A 20,959-nucleotide genomic window follows, 5' to 3' on the forward strand; every position below is an offset into this window, starting at 1 on the left:
CTGGCTGTTATTTGTGTTTTGTCCTCTGACTAGCAATGTCTTTATTGTTTATCCTTTTTGCAGCAGGAATTTATAATGGATAAGAACATTTGGGTATAGGGGAAAATGCTGACATTGGAGATGAATCATTGAGTAAATTGACACAAATTTATTGTGACTGCAGGTCAGTGTGCTGACATCAATTCTCCCAAGCAAAATTGTTTTATCAAAATATAAATTAATGAAGAAAAATTTTCTATTTTCTTTCCTTTGAAGAAATTATTCTTGGTCCTTCTTATATTGAGTGCCGAATATTTCTGAAAGTAATTATTCCTTAGGAAAATAAGCTTTGGATAACTTCATGAGTTGTGAAAAAAATGCTGATGAAGAATATCTGATTTTCTGGCTACAAGTAAGGCATTTTCCTTTTGTGAGACTGTGATGTTCAGAGTGGAATAAAGCATGCACAGTTTGAGTTTAATAGCACTTAGATATATTTGCATAATATTTTATGTCAGTGGTTGTCAAACTTTATAGTGTATCAGAATAACCAAGATGGCATGTTAAAATGATATTGCAAACTGCCAGCCCCTGCACCTCTTCCCCGGCATTTCTGATTCAGTAAGTCAGGGGTGGAGCATGAGAATTTTCATTTCTAATAAGTTCTCAGGTTGTGCTAATGCTACTGACCTAAGGACTACATGTTGAGAAAATGTTTTACACTGTGCTTTAAAAATTTATTTCATAGTAATCATCAGGTTTGTTTATCAGATAAGCTTCATGAAATAGGAAAGGCTGGCAAAATTTATTGTATGTTATGCATGGTAAAAGGGGATGCTGAACTAATTTGCCAAAGTTTGTATGGTAAATCAGTGTTGAAGAACATACTGAAATCTATCTTCTAACCCGTAAAGTTGGCTTTAATGATGCAAAATCTTTTTTAAATGAGGCCCACTTGATGAGGCTAAGAAACAGGGTATGAGATGATCTTTATTGGCAAGTAGATAAGATATAAATTACATAGGAAGTCTTTTGCTCTGTGATATGGTTTGGCTATGTCCCCACCCAAATCTCACCTTGAATTTTAGCTCCCATAATTCCCATATGGTGTGGGAGGAATCTGGTGGGAGGTATTGAATCACGTGGACAAGTCTTCCCCATGCTGTTCTTCTGTTAATGGATAAGTCTCATGAGATCTGATGGTTTTATAAAGGAGATTTCCCCTACGCAAGCTCTCTGGCCTGCTGCCATGTGAGATGTGACTTTGCTCCTCATTCACCTTCTGCCATGATTGTGAGGCCTCCCCAGCCACGTGGAACTGTGAGTCAGTTAAACTTCTTTTCTTTATAAATTACCCAGTCTCAGGTATGTCTTTATTAGCAGCATGAGAACAGACTAATACAGTAAATTGTTACCAGTGGAGTGTGGGGTGCTGCTGTAAAGATACCTGAAAATGTGGAAGTGACTTTGGAACTGGGTAACAGGCAGAGGTTGGAGCAATTTGAAAGGCTTAGAAGAAGACAGGAAGATGTGCAAAAGTTTGGAACTTTCTAGAGACTTGTTGAATGGCTTCAACCAAAATGTTGATAGTGATATGGACAATGAAGTCCAGGACGAGATGGTCTCAGATGGAGATGAGGAACTTGTTGGGAACTGGAGTAAAGATCTCTCTTGCTATGCATAGAGACTGGTGGCAATTTGCCCCTACCCCAGAGATCTGTGGAACTTTTAACTTGAGGGAAATGATTTAGGGTATCTGGCAGAAGAAATTCCTAAGCAGCAAAGCTTTTAAGAGCTAGCAGAGCATAACAGTTTAGAAAATTTGCAGCCTGAACTAGAAATACCTGTGGACCCAGCCATCCCATTACTGGATATATACCCAAAGGATTATAAATCATGCTGCTATAAAGACACATGTACATGTATGTATATTGTGGCACTATTCACAATAGCAAAGACTCGGAATCAACCCAAATGTCCATCAATGATAGACTGGATTAAGAAAATGTGGCACATATACACCATGGAATACTATGCAGCCATAAAGTAACTAACTTGCTTTTGATCATAAAAAAGGATGAGTTCATGTCCTTTGTAGGGACATGGATGAAGCTAGAAACCATCATTCTGAGCAAACTATTGCAAGGGCACAAAACCAAACACCACATGTTCTCACTCATAGGTGGGAATTGAACAATGAGAACACTTGGACACAGGATGGGGAACATCACACACCTGGGCCTGTTGTGGGGTGGGGGAGGGGGGAGGGATAGCCTTAGGAGATACACCTAATGTAAATGAGGAGTTACTGGGTGCAGCACACCAATATGGCACATGTATACATATGTAACAAACCTGTGCATTGTACACATGTACCCTAGAACTTAAAGTATAATAATAATAAAAAATAATAAAAAAGAAAATTTGCAGCCTGATGATGCAATAGAAAAGAAAACCCGTATTTTAAAGAGAAATTCAAGCTAGCTGCAGAAATTTGCGTAAGTAACAAGAAGCCAAATGTTAATTACCAAGACATTGGAAAAAATATCTCTAGGGCATGTTAGAGACTTTCATGGCAGGACCACCCATCACAGGCCTGGAGGCCTAGTAGGAAAAAATAATCATTTCATGTGCCTGGGCCAGGGCGCCCCTGCTACACAGCCTAGGGACTTGGTGCCTACAACCAGCTGCTCCAGCCATGGCTAAAGGGGGTGAAAATATAGCTTGGACCATGGCTTCAGAGGGTGCAAGCCCCAAGCCTTGGCAGCTCCCACATGGTGTTGGTCCTGTGGGTGCACAGAAGCCAAACATTGACGTTTGGGAACCTTCATCTATATTTCAGAGGATGTATGGAAATGCCTGATGTCCAGGCATAAGTTTGCTGCAGGAGTGGGGCCTTCATGAGAACATCTGATAGGGCAGTGCATAAGGGAAATGTGGGTTGGAGACCCCACACACAGTCCACACTGGGGTACTGCCTAGTGGAGCTGTGAGAAGAGGGCCACCATCTTCCAGACCCCAGAATGGTAGATCCACTGACAGCTCGCACTGTGCACCTGGAAAAGCCACAGACACTCAATGACAGCCCATGAAAGCAACCAGGAGGGGAGCTGTACCCTGCAAAGTCACAGGGGTGGAGCTGCTTTGGGAGCCCACCTCTTGCATCAACCTGACCTGGATGTGAGATATGGATTCAAAGGAGATTATTTTGGAGCTTTAAGATTTGACTGCCTCACTGGATTTCAGACTTGCATAAGGTCTGTAGCACCTTCGTTTTGGCCAGTTTAAGTGTATATACCCAATGCCTATAGCCCCATTGTATCTAGGAAGTAACTAACTTGCTTTTGATTTTGCAGGCGCATAGGCAGAAAGGATTTTCCTTGTCTCAGATGAGACTTTGGACTGTGGACTTTTGAGTTAATGCTAAAATGAGTTAAGACTTTGGGGGACTGTTGGGAAGGCATGATTGGTTTTGAAATGTGAAGACCTGAGATTTGGGAAGGGCCAGGGATGGAATGATATGGTTTGGCTGTGTCCCTACCCAAATCTTATCTTAAACTGTATCTCCCATAATTCTCATGTGTCATGGGAGGGACCCGGTGGGAGGTAATTAAATCATGAGAGCAAATGTTTCCCATGTTGTTCCATTGATAATGAATAAGTTTCACAAGATCTGATGATTTTATAAAGGGGAGTTCCCCTACACAAGCTCTCTTGCCTGCTGCCATGTAAGATGTAACTTTGCTCCTCATTCGCATTGTCATGATTGTGAGGCCTCCCCAACCATGTGGAACTATGAGTCAATTAACCCTCTTTCCTTTATAAAGTATCCAGTCTCAGATATGTCTTTATTAGCAGCATGAGGACAGACTAATACACCAGCATTCAAGGTTTTCTTGACCTATCTCAGTCTTTTTGTTTCATCTCCAAATTATCTCTATTCTAGGCTCAAACTGGGCATTCCTTAAATAGTCAGATGATTTTCAGCTTTCAAATAGGAAGATACCCAAAGTATTTCCTCCATCTCTTCTCAATAAAATTGTATCTCAGATTTCAGTTAATATGCTACCTCTTCCATAGAACTTCCCATGTCTTTTCTAGCCTTACCCCCTTGTTCACATAGTAAGTGCCATGTAAGTATTTACTAAATAAGTGAATAAAAGCACAGCATTGTGGAAGAAAAATATTAAGCTTTTATTTGATTTGAGGGGAGGTACACAGACAAGTGGGAGAAGCACATGGTAAGTTTTCCATATTTGATAGCCCTTTGCTTGTCATTTATTTTCTATTTTTGTGTTTAATTTTTAATACAACATAAAATTTACCTTTATTATGTATATAGTCCTATGAGCCTATGTTTAGATTCATGTAACTATTGCCAAAATCAGGATATATAACAGTACTATTACATTATAAAATGACCTCATATTATCCCTTTGTACTCACACCTTCCCTAAACTCCTAATCCCTGGCAACCACTGATCTATTCTGTGTCATTATAATTTAGTCTTTATAAGAATGATATACAAATGAAATTGTATACAATATAAGCTTTTGAGACTGGCTTCTTTCATTCAGTATAGCTTTGAGATTCATTTAATTTGTTGACTATATCAATAGTTTTATTTTTTATTTTTGCTTTTTTTAAAAAAAATAGTACTCCGTTGTATGGATGAAACAGAGTTTATTCACCTACTGAAGAACATTTGGATTTTTTATTCTTTGTTGATTGTGAATAGAGCTCCTATAAACATTTGTGTAGAGATTTGTTTTTGTGAATGTAAGTTTTCATTTCTCTAGAGTAAATATCCAGGAGTGGGATTTATGGGACATATGGTAAATGTATGTTCAACTTAAGAAACTGAAAAATGGATTTCAAGTGACTGTATTATTTTTCATCCTCACCAACAATATATGAGAATTGTGGTTGTTTGCCATCCTCATCAGCATTTGGTTTTCTTAGTATTTTTAATTTTAACCATTCTAGTAGACATGAAGTGATATCTCATTGTAGTTTTAACTTGTGTTTCCATAATAGCTATCAGTCTTTTGTGTGCCTATTTGTCATCCAAATATCCTCTTTGTGAAATATCAATTATTTTGATATTTGACCATCTTTTCAGATTTGGGGTCTCTTCCTGTTGCCTCGGCTGGAGTGCAGAGGTGAGATCATGACTCACTACAACGTCAAACTCTTAGGCTCAAGTGATTCTCCCATGTCAGACTTCTGAATAGCTGGGATTACAGATGCTAGTCATCACGCCCAGCTAACTTTTTTAGTTTTGTAGATATGGGGTCTTACTATGTTGCCCGGGCTGGTCTTGAACTTCTGGCCTCAAGCAATCCTGCCTCCTCACCTTCCAAAAGTGCTGGGATTGCAGGCATGAGCCACCACACCTGGCTGACCCATTGGGCTGTTTGTTTTCTTACTGTTGAGTTTAGAAAGTTCTCAGTATATTCTGTATTTAAGTTGTTAGATGTGTAATTTGCAATTGTTACCTCTCAGATTAATCTTCTCATAGTGCCCTATGCAGAACAGAAGTTGTTAATTTTTATGAAGTACAATTTGTCCATATTTTCTTCTATGAATCATGCATCTAAAGTTGTACAGTAATTCTTTGCTAAGAAAGGAGATTAGTGGATGCCTAGAGCTAAATGGTGAGGAGGAATGGGAAGGGTTGCAAATAGGTATAAAGTTTTTTATGCTGGTGAAAATGTCCTAAAATTAGATTGTAGAAAGAGTTTCAAACTCTGTGAACATAGTAAAGTTCTTCAAATTGTGTACCATGGGTGAATTTTATGTAAATAATATATCACAAATTTATATATTATAGTTTTATAAAACTAACTTATAATCAGTGATTATTAATATATCAATATTATTTGATTTAAAAATAATTCATTCAATTATATAAATAACATTATTTTTAAAAAGAACTCTGTCTCATCCAAGATGATGAAGATTTTCTCCTATGTTTTCTTCTGAAAGAAAAATAGTTTTATATTGTACACTTAGACCTATAATCCATTTTGGGTTAATTTTTATATAAGATGTAAGATTTAAGTCAAGGTTTTTTTTTTTTTTTTTGGTAAATGGCTGCCCAGTTGCTTTAACATTATTCGTTGAAAAAAACGCATCTTTCATTGATTTGCCCATGCACCTTTGTCAAGAATCAGCCATATTTGTGCTGACATGCTTCTGGATTGTTTATTTTGTTCTATTGGTCTATACTTTTGTCAATACCATGCTGTCTTGATTACTGTAGCTCCATAAGCTTAAAATCTGCTAGTGTGACTTCTCTGACTTTATTTTTTTAATTCAAATTTATTTTGACTGTCTTTGTTGCTGTATCTTTTCATGTAAACTTTAAAATAAGCTTCCCTATATCTATAGACAATTCCGCTGAGATTTATTTGGAATTGTATTGTCTATAGGTCAATTTGGGGAAAATTAACATCTATATAGGATGTCTTCCAATCCATAAACATGCTATCTTTCTCCATTTAACTAGATTTTCTTTGATTTATCAGCATTTTGTAGTTTTCAGCATACAGCTATTGCACATGTTTGATTATATTTTATGTAAGTATATTATTATTTTGGAACTTTGATGCATTAAAAAGTTCTGTTTTCAATTGCTCATTCTTAATATGTAGAACTACTATTGATTTTTGTGTGTTGACCTTGTGTCGTGTGACCTAGCTAAAATCAATTATTACTTCTTAGAAATTGTTATGGATGCTTAGAATTTTCTCAATTATCTTCCTTTACAATGTACATTACTTTTATTTCTTATTCTTAGCTTATTTCACTGACTAAGACTTCTAGGATGATGTTGAAGAGAAGTGGTGAGAGTAGATATCCTTCCTATATTCCCAATCTGAGGGGGAGAACATTCTGTGTTTTACCATTATATATTAGGGTAGTGGTAGGCTTTACAATTTTTTAATTTTTATTTTTTATACCTTCTGTTAGGATGAGGAAGTTTTCTTCTATTTTTACTTTGCTTAGACTGTTAGCATGAATGGATGATGATTTTTTAAATGATTGTTCTGTGTCAATTTTGTTATCCTATAGTTTTTTTTCCCTTTGGACTGTTGATATAGTAGATTACATTGAATTATTTTCAAATATTGCAACAAAAGTGCATTCCTGTGACAAGGCCCACTTACTTGTGGTGCACCGTTCTTTTTATATATTATTGAGTTGGCTTTGTTAATATTTGGTGCAGGATTTTCATGGGTATGTTCATCAGAATTATTGGTTTTTAATTTTCTTTTCCTGGACTGTCATTGTCTGTAGTTAATATTAAGGCAATGCAGATCCTACAGGATAAATGGAAAAGTGGTAGCCTTATCTTCAGTTTTCCAGAAATAATATGTAAAATTGATATTATCTGCTCTTTTAATATTTGGTAAATTCACCAGTGAAACCATTTGGGCCTGGGAATTTTTTTCTAAGGAGTCTCAACTATGAATTCATTTAAAAAAGTAGTTATAAAGCTATACAGGTTATCTGTTTCATTTATTTGGTAATTCATGTTTTCTGAGGAATGGGTCGATTTTATTTACATTTTTGAATTTATGTGTATAGAGCTGTTTGTGTTATTTCCTTATTTTATTTTAATGTCTTTCATCTGTACTGCTATTTACTCTTTGATTCCAAATAATTTGTAAACTAACTTTTAGTGTCCTTTATTTTCTCTTTGTTTTATATTTCATTGACTTTGCTCTTACCTTTATTATTTCCTTCTTCAGGCTTACTCTTAATTTTCTTAATTTTTTTTATTTCCTTAAATAGAAGTTTGGATTTCTGGTTTGAGACCATTTTCCTTTTCCAATGTAAACATTTAATGCTATACACTTAACTCTTAGCACAGCTTTAGCTGAAGTGCATAAATTTTGCAACTTCATACTTTCATTTTTGAGAGTATGGTAAGTTCCCACTTACCAATGTTTGTTCACAATATTTTCTAATTTCCTTGGAGACTGATTCATGAAGTATTTACAAGTATATTATTATTATTCTTTAATTATACTTTAAGTTCTGGGGTACATGTGCACAACGTGCAGGTTTCATTTCTAAGTGGATATTTTTCTGTTATTGTTCAGTAATTTAATACTAGTTTATTTCTATTATAGTCATAGAAAATGTTTCATATGATTTTAATTCTTTTAACTTGCTAAGCCTGAGATATGTCTATTTTGATGAATGTTCTGTGTCTACTTGAAAAGAATGTGTTCTGCTGCTTTTTGATAAAGAGTTTCAAAGTTGCAGTGAGATTCATTCAACTGACTGATGATGTTGTCCAATTCTTCTGTATTCTAACAAATTACAGTCTATTAGTTCTATTGCTAAGAGAAAACTGTTGATATCTCCAACAATAATTGCAAATCTGTCTGTTTTTTCAGTTGTATGAGTTTTTGCTTCACGTCTTTTAAAGTTCTGTTATTGAGTGTGTATGTAATTAGGATTGTTATTTCTTGCTGATTACTAGCCCTGTTATCATTATGTAATGGTCCTCTTTTTTCCTGTTAATTTGCTTTGCTCTGATGTTTAATTTATTTGATACTAATATAACCTCTCTAGCCTGCTTTTAATTAATGTTTGTGCAGTATATGTATTTTTCATCCGTTTGATTTTAACTTTTCTATTTCATTATATTTGAAATACGTTTTTTGTAGATATAGTAATTCTTTTATATACATTCTGACAATCATTGATTTTTCTTCTTTTTAAAAAAATTTCTAACTTTTAGGTTCAATGGGTACATATTCAGGTTTGTTATATAGGCTAATTGTGCATTGCAGAGGTTCGCTATACAGATAATTTTGTTACCCAGGTAATTAGCATAGTGCCCAATACATGGTTTGTCAATCCTCACCCTCCTCCTACCCTCCATCTTTGAGTTGGCTCCAGTGTCTACTGTTCTCTTCTTTGTGTCCATGTGTACTCTGTTTAGCTCCCACTTATAAGTGAGAACATGAAGCATTTGGTTTTATGTTCCTGTGTTAATTTGCTTAGAAAAATGGTCTCCAGCTCATCCATGTTGCTGAAAAGACCATGATCTCATTTTTTATAGCTGCATAGTATTCCATGGTGTGTATGTACCACATTTTCTTTATCTAGTTCACCATTGATGGACATTTAGGTTAATTCGATGTCTTTGCTATTGTGAATAGCATGTGTATGTTGCAGTGAACATACACATGCATGTGTCTTTATGGGAGAATGATTTATATTCCTTCGGGTATATACTCATTAGTAGAATTGCTGGATTGAATGGCAGTTCTATTTTAACTTCTTCAAGAAATATCAGACTGCTTCCCACAGTGGCTGAACTAACTTAAATTACCACTTAGCAGTATATAAGCATTCCCTTTTCTCTGCAACCTTGCCAGCATTTGTTATTTTTTGACTTCTTAATAATAACCATTATGACTGGTGTGAGACAGTATCACATTGTGGTTTTGATTTGCATTTCCCTAATGACTGATATTGAGCATTTTGTTTTCATACACATGTTGACCACATGCATGTCATCTTTTGAGAAGTGTCTGTTCAATGTCTTTTACTGATTTTTCAATGGGGTTATTTGTTTTTTGTTTGTTGATTTGTTTGAATTCCTTATAGATTCTGGATATTGGACCTTTGTCAGATGCATAGTTTGCAAATATTTTCTCCTATTTTGTACGTTATCTGTTTGCTGTTTTGATAGTTTCTTTTGCTGTGCAGAAGCTCTTTAATTAGGTCCCACTTATCAATTTTTGTTTTTGTTGCAATTGCTTCTAGAGTCTTTGTCATGATGTCATTGTCTGAGCCAATGTCCAGAATGGTATTTCCTAGATTTTCTTCTAGAGTTTTTATAGTTTTATGTTTTACATTTAAGCCTTTAATTCATCTTGAGTTGATTTTTGCATATTATAAAAAGTAGGGATCCAGTTTCATTCTTCTACATGTGGCTAGCCAGTTATCCCAGCAGCATTTATTGAATAGGGAGTCCTTTTTCCATTGCTTGTTTTTGTTGACTTTGTCAAAAATCAGATGGTTTTAGATATGCAGCTTCATTTCTGGGTTCTCTAAGCTGTTGCGTTGGTCTATGTGTCTGTTTTGTACCATGTTGTTTTAGTTACTGTAGTCTTGTAGTATGGTTTGCAGTTGGGTACTGTGATGCCTCCAGCTTTCTTTTTGCTTAGGATTGCTTTTGCTATTTGGACTCTTTTTTGGTTCCCTGTGAATTTTATATGGCTTTTTCTAAATCCAAAAAATATCATTGGTAGTTTGATAAGAATAGCATTGAATCTATATGTTGCTTTGGGCAGTATGGCTGTTTAACAATATTGATTCTTCCTATCCATAAGCATGGAATGTTTTTTCATTTGTTTGTGTCATCTCTGATTTCTTTCAGCAGTGTTTTGTAATTCTCATTCTGTAGAGGTCTTTCACCTCCCTGGTTAGCTGTATTTTTAGGTATTTTATTCTTTTTTTGACTATTGTAAATGGGATTCCATTCTTGATTTGGCTCTCAGCTTGGACGTTGTTGGTGTATAGGAATGCTACTGATTTTTGTACTTTGATTTTGTATACTGGAACTTTGCTGAAGTTGTTTATCAGTTCTAGGAGCTCTTGGGCAGAGACTATGGAGTTTTCTAAGTATAGAAACATATCATCTGCAAACAGTTTGACTTCCTCTCTTCCTATTTGGATGTCTTTTATTTCTTTCTCTTGCCTAATTGCTCTGTCTGGGATTCCCAATATTATGTTGACTAGGAATGGTGAGAGGCAGCATCCTAGTCTTGTTTTGGATCTCAAGGGAAATGCTCCCAGCTTTTGCTTGTTCAGTGTGATGTTGGCTATGGGTTTGTCATAGTTGGCCCTTATTATTTTGAGATATGTTCCTTTAATGCCTAGTTTGTTGAGGATTTTTAACAAGAGATACTGAATTTTATCAAAATCCTTTTCCATGTCTATTGAGATGATCATGTGATTTCTGTGTTTAGTTTGGTTTATGTGGTAAATTACATTTATTGATTTGTGTGTGTTGAGCCAAACTTGCATCCCATGAATAAAGCCTACTTGATTGTGGCTGACTAGTTTTTTGATTTGTTACTATATTTGGTTTGTTAGTATTTTGTTGAGGACTTTTGCATGTATGTTCATCAGGGATATTGGCCTGAAATTTTCTTTTTTTGTTTTGTCCCTGGCAGGTTTTGGTGTGAGAATGATACTAGCCTCATAGAATGAGTTAGGGAGGAATCCTTCCTTATCAATTTTTTATAAGGGTTTCAAAAGAATCAGCACCAGTGCTTCTCTATTTTTTTATTACTATTTTTTAGACAGGTCCTTACTCTGAAACCCAGGCTCAAGTACAGTGGCATGAACATCGTTCACTGCAGCCTTGGCCTTCTGGGCTCAAGCCATCCTCCCACTTCAGCTTCCGTAATGGCTGGAACAACAGCCACGTACCACTAGACCTGGATATTTTTTAAATTATATTTTTGTAGAGATACGGTATTGCCATATTGCCCAGGCTGGTCTCAAACTCTAGGGCTCAAGTGATCCTCCTCACTCAGCCTCCCAAAGTGCTAAGATTACAAGCATAAGCCACCCAGCTCTTCTTGATACAAGTGGTAGAATTTGGCTTTGAATCCATTTTATCCAGGGCTTTTTCTGGTTGGTAGCCTTTTCTTTTTCTTTTCTTTTCGTCTTTTTTTTGTGTGTGTGTGTGACAGAGTCTTACTCTGTTGCCCAGACTGGAGTGGAATGGCACTGTCTTGACTCGCTGCAACCTCCCCTTCCTGGGTTCATGCAATTCTTCTGCCTCACCCTCCCGAATAGCTGGGATTACAGGCACCTGCCATCATGCCCTGCTAAGTTTTGTATTTTTGTAGAGATGGGGTTTCACCATGTTGGTCAGGCTGGTCTTGAATTCCTGATCTCAGGTGATCTGCCCGCCTCAGCCTCCCAAGGTGCTGGGATTACAGATGTGAGCCACTGTGCCCGGCCATAGCCTTTTCATTACTGGTTCAATTTTGGAATTTGTTACTGATCTGTTCTGGATTTCCATTTCTTCCTGGTTGAAGCATGAAAGGTTGTATGTTTGCAGGAATTTATCCATTTATTCTAGATTTTCTAGTTTGCATGCATGGAAATATTCATAATAGTCTCTGAGGGTTTTTGTGTTTTTTTTTGTATTTCTGTGGGTGTCCTGACATGTGAGATGAGTCTCTTGAAGACAGCATACAGGTGAGTCTTTGTTCCATGTCCAATAGTCACTCTGTGCCTTTTGAATGGGGTGTTTAACCTGTTTACTTTCAAGGTTAATATTGATATGTTTTGATTTGATCCTGCCATCGTGTTGTTAGCTAATTGTTATGTAGAATTTATTGTGTATTTGCTTTATAGTGTTGATGGTCTATGTACTGGAGTGTGTTTTTGTGGTGGTTGGTAACAGTCTTTGATTTCCATACTTAGGACTCCCTTAAGGACCTCTTGTAAGGAATGCCTGGTGGTAATGAATTCCCTTAGCATTTGCTTGCCTGAAAATGAATTTATTTCTCCTTCTCTTATGGAGCTTAGTTTGGCTGGATATGAAATTCATGGTTGAAATTTCTTTTGTTAAGGATGCTGAATATAGGCCCTCAATCTCCTCTGGCTTATAAGGTTTCTGCTGAAAGGTCAGAATGGGGTTCTGTTAGCATGATGGGGTTCCCTTTGTAGGGTGACCTGCCCCTTCTCTCTGGCGGCCTTTAATATTTTTTCTTTAATATTAACCTTGGAGAATCTCATAACAATTTTTCCCAGGGATAATTGTCTTGTATCTCACAGGAGTTCTCTGAATTTTCTGAGTTTTTATGTTAACCTCTCTAGTGAGGTTGGGAAAATTTTCATGGACAATATCCTCAAATATATTTTCTAAGTTGCGTGCTCTCTCTCCCTCTCTTTCAGGAACACCAATGAGTCATAGATTTGGTTTCTTTACATAATCCCATATGTCTTGGAGGTCTTTTTCATTTTTAAAAATTATTTTTTCTCTATTTTTGTCTGAGTTAATTTGAAGAACTGGTCCTTGAGCTCTGAGATTCTTTTCTCAGCTTTTTCTATTCTGCTGTTGATACTTTCAATTGTGTTATAAAATTCTTGTGAATTCTTTTTGGCTCTAAATTCTTGGTTTGGTTCTTTTTTAAAATGGCTATTTCGTGTTTCATTTTTTGAATTATTTTACTGGATCCTTTAGATTATTTGGAATAGATTTTAATTTCTCCTGAATCTCAGTGGTCTTTGATGTCATCCAGATTCTGAATTCTATCTCTGCCATTTCAGTTATTTCCTTCTGGTTAAGAACCACTGTTGGGGAGCTAGTGCAGTCATTTGAAAGAAAGGAGATACTCTGGCTTTTAGCATTGTCAGAGTTCTTCTGCTGGTTCATTCGCATCTGTGTGGGCTGATGTTCCTTTATCTGTGGTGTCATTTGAGTATAGTCAGTTGACTTCTTTTCTGGATGTTTGTAGAGGGCTGAGGCTTTGTGCAGGGTCTTTATTTGTGACTAAATTCTTGCCCTTGGTTTCACAGGGGGACATAGTAGAGTATTTTTGGTTTTGAAGTTTGGGCTGTGATGCAGTAGATGGCATTTACATGTAATGGCTAGTAGGTAGGCTGTTGCTCAGCCACAAGGCTCCTCTGTGTGTCTTTGTGTTTATGGCCATGCTCTCTCTCCATGCTCTGTGTATGGGCTCCTCTCCCACTTGAGTGCTGGCTGCACATCTTGGCTTGGCACTTCCAGTTCCAGGCTGCATACAGAAGCCCTGGGGCAAACTCAGGCTTTATGTTTCCTCTTCAGCTTGGGGACAGCAGGGGTGGGAACCTTGGCCGTGGCAATGACAGAGGACCTTTCACTTGTCTGTTGGCACTCCGCCCCAGAGAACCACCGCCAATTGGAACAATCTGCTTGGGGTTGGGTGGCTGCATTGTGGGCCCAAGCCAGGGGTCCAGCCTGGTGATAAGCAGAGGAAGGTGGGGGGCTTGCAGGGGCTCAGAGGGAAGACAGACTGGCCTTTTTTTCCACAGGGCACCTGCAGCATGCTGGAGATGCCAGTAAGGCACTGAGGGTCTTTGTTCCTTCCCCAGTCCAAGGGCAGCAAGGGCAGTTCCACTGCAGTGGCAGAGGCCTTTCAGTTGCCTCTGGGAGCTCCATCTCAGAGAAACAGAAAGCCGCTGCCAATGGGCAGGTTCAGTCCTGGGTGGGGTGGCTGTACTGTGGATGGAGCTGGGGGCCCTACTTGGTGAAGCATAGTGGGTGGGGGCTCACAGGGAAGAGAGACTAAGCTCCTCTCTTTATGGCAGCTGTGGCATATTAGAGGTGCCAGTGAAGTGTTCAGGCCCTTAGTTCCTTCCCCAGCCCAAGAGCAGTATGGATGGTACTTCTGCAGCTGCAGTGGCAGAGGGGCTGTGGATTGACTCTGGGCTTTTCTCCCTAGAGAAAGGCAGAGCTACCACTGACTGAAGTGTGTAGACAAGGGTAAGGCAGCTGTGCTGGGGGCCCAAGTTGAGAGGCCCTGGGCAGTGAGGAGTAACAGGGGCAGGGACTCGTGTGGAAAACAGTCTGACTGCATTTTGGAAGGCATCTGTGCTGTCCTGGAGGCTGGTAATAGTCCATAAATTCTTCACCACCCACCAATCCTGATGGCAGTGGGGTGGGAGAGAAGAGAGGGGCAAAAATGGCAGGCCTGTCTTTTACCTCTGAGCTCTGTCCCTGGGAAATGCAAAGCTTCTGTTGGCCCCAGAGCTCAGTAAAGGATGGGATGTCTGTGCTGGGATACAAGGTTGGGTGGCCCTGCACAGTGAAGATTAGCAGGGGTAGGAACTCAGCAATCACTGATTTTCAACTGCTGTGATTAAGCCTTTAAACATACTACAATTATTAACATATTTGGATTTAGGTCTTTTATTTTCTTATATGTTTCCTGTTTCCCATTTATTTGGTTTCTCTCTACTCCCTTCCCCATCTTTCTTTCATATTGAATATTTTAAAAAATTCTACTTTATTTACTTTATTTTAAAACTATCTCGTCCTATCATTTCGATAATTGTTTCTCTAGGAATTACAAATATAAATACTTAATTCTTTTATTTAGAATCAGTATTTTACCACCTCAAGCGTAATGTTCAAACCTTACACTTTGATATAAGTTTCTTTTATGTTGTAGTTTTCTTATATATTGCATATATATCCACTGGGAACACTACTAGACAATATTATAATAATTTTTACTTTCAATAGTCAAATATATTTACTAAAACAGGTGGTAGACTAGATTTGACGCATTGACTATAGTTTGCCAATCCCTTTTCTATAAATTGGATTGTAATGGAGGAAAAAAGACACAGAATAACAAATTATAAAATCTAAGAACATTAGTGGCTACTACAGGAGTGCTGAAGATGAGTTATCTAACCTAGCACAATAGTGATGCTTAAGAAATTCTTTCTGGAGGAGGTCGTATCTGAGATATGTCCTGAAGTGAAAGTGAAATTAAATGAGAAGGCCAGGCACAGTGGCTCACGCCTGTAGTCCCAGCACTTTGGGAGGCCGAGGCGGGCAGATCATGAGGTCAGGTGTTTGAGACCAGCCTGGCCAAGATGGTGAAACCCCATCTCTACTAGAAATACAAAAATCAGCTGAGCGTGGTGGTGGTGGGTGCCTGTACTCCCAGCTACTCAGGAGGCTGAGACAGATAATTGCTTGAACCTGGGAGGCGGAGGCTGCAGTGAACCAAGATCATGCCACTGCACTCCAGCCTGGGTGACAGAGCAAGACTCGATCTCAAACAGAAAAAAAAAAAAGAAATTAAATGAGGAATGATTAGAGAGAAAAGCGAGGCATTAAGAGGGCATTTTCTTAGGAGAAAATAACATGAGCAGAGTACAGAGATATGTGTAGAGAATTACTCATAGACTTATGATGTTTTCAGAAGGTTAAAGGAGAAGGTCAAGAGTAAGTTTTTTTGAAGTATGCATGGTGCTCAAGTGAGAGATGAGGTTAGAAAAGTAGGTCAATAGGAATCCAGTGAAAATTCTTAGGCAGAGAATTAATGTGTTCAGGTTTTCATTTTATGTAAGTAGCTCTGGTGGCCATGTAGACAGAAGATTTAAAGAAATCCTGGAAGCCATGACTTTATTAGGAGGCTATCCAGAAGAGGAACAATATCCAGAAACTGGACAGAAGTGAAAGGCAAAGAGGTTGGGGGGATAAAATCCAAGAAATATTTAAAAGCCAAAATGAGTGGGATATAATAATTGATTAGATGAATATATCATATTTGAAGGTGAGGGGAAGACAAAAGTCAGAAAACAGGGGAGGTTCCAAGATGGCTGAATAGGAACAGCTCCAGTCTACAGCTCCCAATGTGAGCGACGCAGAAGATGGGTGATTTCTGCATTTCCAACTGAGGTACTGGGTTCATCTCAGTGGAGCTTGTCGGACAGTGGGTGCAGCCCATGGAGTGTGAGCTGAAGCAGGGCAGGGTACTGCCTCGCTTGGGAAGCACAAGGGGTCAAGGAATTCCCTTTCCTAGCCAAGGGAAGCCATGACAGATGGTACCTGGAAAATCGGGACACTCCCACCTTAATACTGCACTTTTCAAACAGTCTTGGCAAATGGCACACCAGGACATTATATCCCATGCCTGGCTCGGAGGGTCCCACACCCATGGAGCCTCGCTCACTGCTAGCACAGCAGTCTGAGATTGAACTGCAAGGCAGCAGCGAGGCCAGGGAGGGGCATCCACCATTGCTGAGGCTTGAGTAGGTAAACAAAGCGTCCAGGGAGCTCAAACTGGGTGGAGCCCACCGCAGCTCAAGGAGGCCTGCCTGCCTCTGTAGACTCCACCTCTGGGGGCAGGGCATAGCTGAACAAAAGGCAACAGAAACTTCTGCAGACTTAAATGTCCCTGTCTGACAGCTTTGAAAAGAGTAGTGGTTCTCCCAGCACAGAGTTTGAGATCTGAGAATGGACAGACTGCCTTCTCAAGTGGATCCCTGACCCCCAAGTAGCCTAGCTTGGAGACACCTCCCAGTAGGGGCTAACTGACACCTCATACAGCTGGGTGCCCCTCTGAGATGAAGCTTCCAGAGGAAGGATCAGGCAGCAACATTTGCCATTCTGCAATAATTGCTGTTCTGCAGCCTCTGCTGGTGATACCCAGGCAAACAGGGTCTGGAGTGGATCTCCAGCAAACTCCAACAGACCTGCAGCTAAAGGTCCTGACTGTTAGAAGGAAAACTAACAAACGGAAAGGATACCCACATCAAAACCCCATCTGTAGGTCACCATCATCAAAGACCAAAGGTGGATAAAACCACAAAGATGGGGAGAAACCAGAGCAGAAAAGCTGAAAATTCTAAAAATCAGGGCGCCTCTTCTCCTCCAAAAGAATGCAGCTCCTCGCCAGCAATGGAACAAAGCTGGACAGAGAATGACTTTGACAAGTTGAGAGAAGAAGTCTTCAGATGATCGGTAATAACAAACTTCTCTGAGCTAAAGGAGGATATTCAAACCCATCGCAAAGAAGCTAAAAACGTTGAAAAAAGATTGGATGAATGGCTAACTAGAATAAACAGCATATGGAAGACCTTAAATGACCTGATGGAGCTGAAAACCAAGGCACGAGAACTACGTGATGCATGCAGAGCTTCAGTAGCCGATTTGATGAAGTGGAAGAAAGGGTATCAGTGATTTAAGATCAAATGAATGAAATGAAGTGAGAGGAGAAGTTCAGAGAAAAAAGAGTAAAAAGAAATGAACAAAGACTCCAAGAAATATGAAATTATGTGAAAAGACCAAATCTACATCAGATTAGTGTACCTGAAAGTGACGGGGAGGATGGAACCAAGTGGGAAAACACTCTTTAGGATATATTATACAGGAGAACTTCCCCATCCTAGCAAGGCGGGCCAACATTCAAATTCAGGAAATACAGAGAATTCCACAAAGATACTCCTTGAGAAGAGCAACTCCAAGACACATAATTGTCAGATTCACCAAAGTTGAAATGAAGGAAAAAATGTTAAGGCCAGCCAGAGAGAAAGGTCGGGTTACCCACAAAGGGAAGCACATCAGACTAGCAGCGGATCTTTTGGCAGAAACTTTATAAGCCAGAAGAGAGTGTGGGCCAATATTCAACATTCTTAAAAGAATTTTCAACCCAGAATTTCATATCCAACCAAACTATGCTTCATAAATGAAGGAGAAATAAAATCCTTCACAGACAAACAAATGCTGAGAGATTTTGTCACCACCAGGCCTGCCTTACAGGAGCACCTGAAAGAAGCACTAAACATGGAAAGGAACAACTGGTACCAGCCACTGCAAAAACATGCCAAATTGTAAAGACGATTGATGCTGGGAAGAAACTGCATCAACTAATGGGCAAAATAACCAGCTAAAATCATAATGACAGGATCAAATTCACACATAACAATATTAACCTTAAATGTAAATGGGCTAAATGCTCCAATTAAAAGACACAGACTGGCAAATTGGATAAAGAGTCAAGACCCAACAGTGTGCTGTATTCAAGAGACCCATCTCACGTGCAGAGACACACATAGGCTCAAAATAAAAGGATGGAGAAAGATCTACCAAGCAAATGGAAAACACAAAAAAGCACGGGTTGCAATCCTAGTCTCTGATAAAACAGACTTTAAACCAACACAGATCAAAAGAGACAAAGAAGGCCATTACATAATGGTAAAGGGATCAATTCAACAAGAAGAGCTAACTATCCTAAATATATATGCACCCCATACAGGAGCACCCAGATTCATAAAGCAAGTCCTGAGTGACCTACAAAGAGACTTAGACTCCCACACAATAATAATGGGAGACTTTAACACCCCACTGTCAACATTAGACAGATCAATGAGACAGAAAGTTAACAAGGATATCCAGGAATTGAAGTCAGCGCTGCACCAAGCAGACCTAATAGACATCTACAGAACTCTCCACCCCAAATCAACAGAAAATACATTCTTCTCAGCACCACATCATACTTATTCCAAAATTGACCACATAGTTGGAAGTAAAGCACTCCTCAGCAAATGTAAAAGAACGGAAATTTTAACAAACTGTCTCTCAGACCACAGTGCAATCAAACTAGAACTCAGGAATAAGAAACTCACTCAAAACCGCTCAACTACGTGGAAACTGAACAACCTGCTCCTGAATGACTACTGGGTAAATAACGAAATGAAGGCAGAAATAAAGATGTTCTTTGAAACCATGAGAACAAAGACACAACATACCAGAATCTCTGGGACACATTTATAGCAGTGTGTAGAAGGAAATTTATAGCACTAAATGCCCACAAGAGATAGGAGGAAAGTTCTAAAAGTGACACCCTAACATCACAATTAAAAGAACTAGAGAAGCAAGAGAAAACACATTCAAAAGCTAGCAGGAGGCAAGAAATAACTATGATCAGAGCAGAACTGAAGGAGATAGAGACACAAAAATCCCTTCATAAAGTCAATGAATCCAGGAGCTGGTTTTTTGAAAAGATCAACAAAATTGATAGACCAGTAGCACGACTAATAAAGAAGAAAAGAGAGAAGAATCAAATAGATGCAATAAATAATAATGATAAAGGGGATATATCAGCACCGATCCCACAGAAATACAAGCTACCATCAGAGAATACTATAAACACCTCTATGCAAATAAACTAGAATATCTACAAGAAATGGATAAATTCCTCAACACATACACCCTCCCAAGACTAAACCAGGAAGAAGTTGAATCCCTGAATAGACCAATAACAGGCTCTGAAATTGTGGCAATAATTAATAGCCTACCAACCAAAAAAAGTCCAGGACCAGACAGATTCACAGCCGAATTCTACCAGAGGTATCAAGAGGAGCTGGTACCATTCCTTCTGAAACTATTCCAATCAATAGAAAAAGAGGGAATCCTCCCTAACTCATTTATGAGGCCAACGTCATCCTGATACCAAAGCCTGGTGGAGACACAACATAAAAAGAGAATTTTTAGACCAATATCCCTGATGAACATTGATGTGAAAATCCTCAATAAAATACTGGCAAACAAAATCCAGCAGCACATCAAAAAGCTTATGCACCACAATCAAGTGGGCTTCATCCCTGGGATACAAGGCTGGTTCAATATACACAAGTCAATAAACGTCATCCATCATATATATAAACAGAACCAAAGACAAAAACCACATGATTATCTCAATAGATGCAGAAAAGGCCTGTGACAAAATTCAACAGCCCTTCTTGCTAAAAACTCTCAATAAGTTAGGTATTGATGGGATGTATCTCAAAATAATAAGAGCTATCTATGACAAACCCACAGCCAATATAACGCTGAATGGGCAAAAACTGGAAGCATTCCCTTTGAAAACTGGCACAAGACAGGGACACCCTCTCTCACTACTCGTATTAAACAAAATGTTGGAAGTTCTGGCTGGGGCAATCAGGCAGGAGAAAGAAATAAAGGGTATTCAATTAGGAAAAGAGGAAGTCAAATTGTCCCTGTTGGCAGATGACATGAATTGTATATCTAGAAAACCCCATCATCTCAGCCCAAAATCTCCTTAAACTGATAAGCAACTTCAGCAAAGTCTCAGGATACAAAATCAATGTGCAAAAATCACAAGCATTCCTATACACCAATAACAGACAAACAGAGAGCCAAATCATGAGTGAACTCCCATTCACAACTGCTTCAAAGAGAATAAAATACCTAGGAATCTAACTTACAAGGGATGTGAAGGACCTCTTCAAGGAGAACTACAAACCACTGCTCAGTGAAATAAAAGAGGATGCAAACAAATGGAAGAACATTCCATGCTCATGGGCAGGAAGAATCAATATTGTGAAAATGGCCATACTGCCCAAGGTAATTTATAGATTTAATGCCATCCCCATCAAGCTACCAATATCTTTCTTCACAGAATT

This window comes from Gorilla gorilla, chromosome 4, assembly GCF_029281585.2.
Source record: "Gorilla gorilla gorilla isolate KB3781 chromosome 4, NHGRI_mGorGor1-v2.1_pri, whole genome shotgun sequence".
Lineage (NCBI taxonomy): Eukaryota > Metazoa > Chordata > Mammalia > Primates > Hominidae > Gorilla > Gorilla gorilla.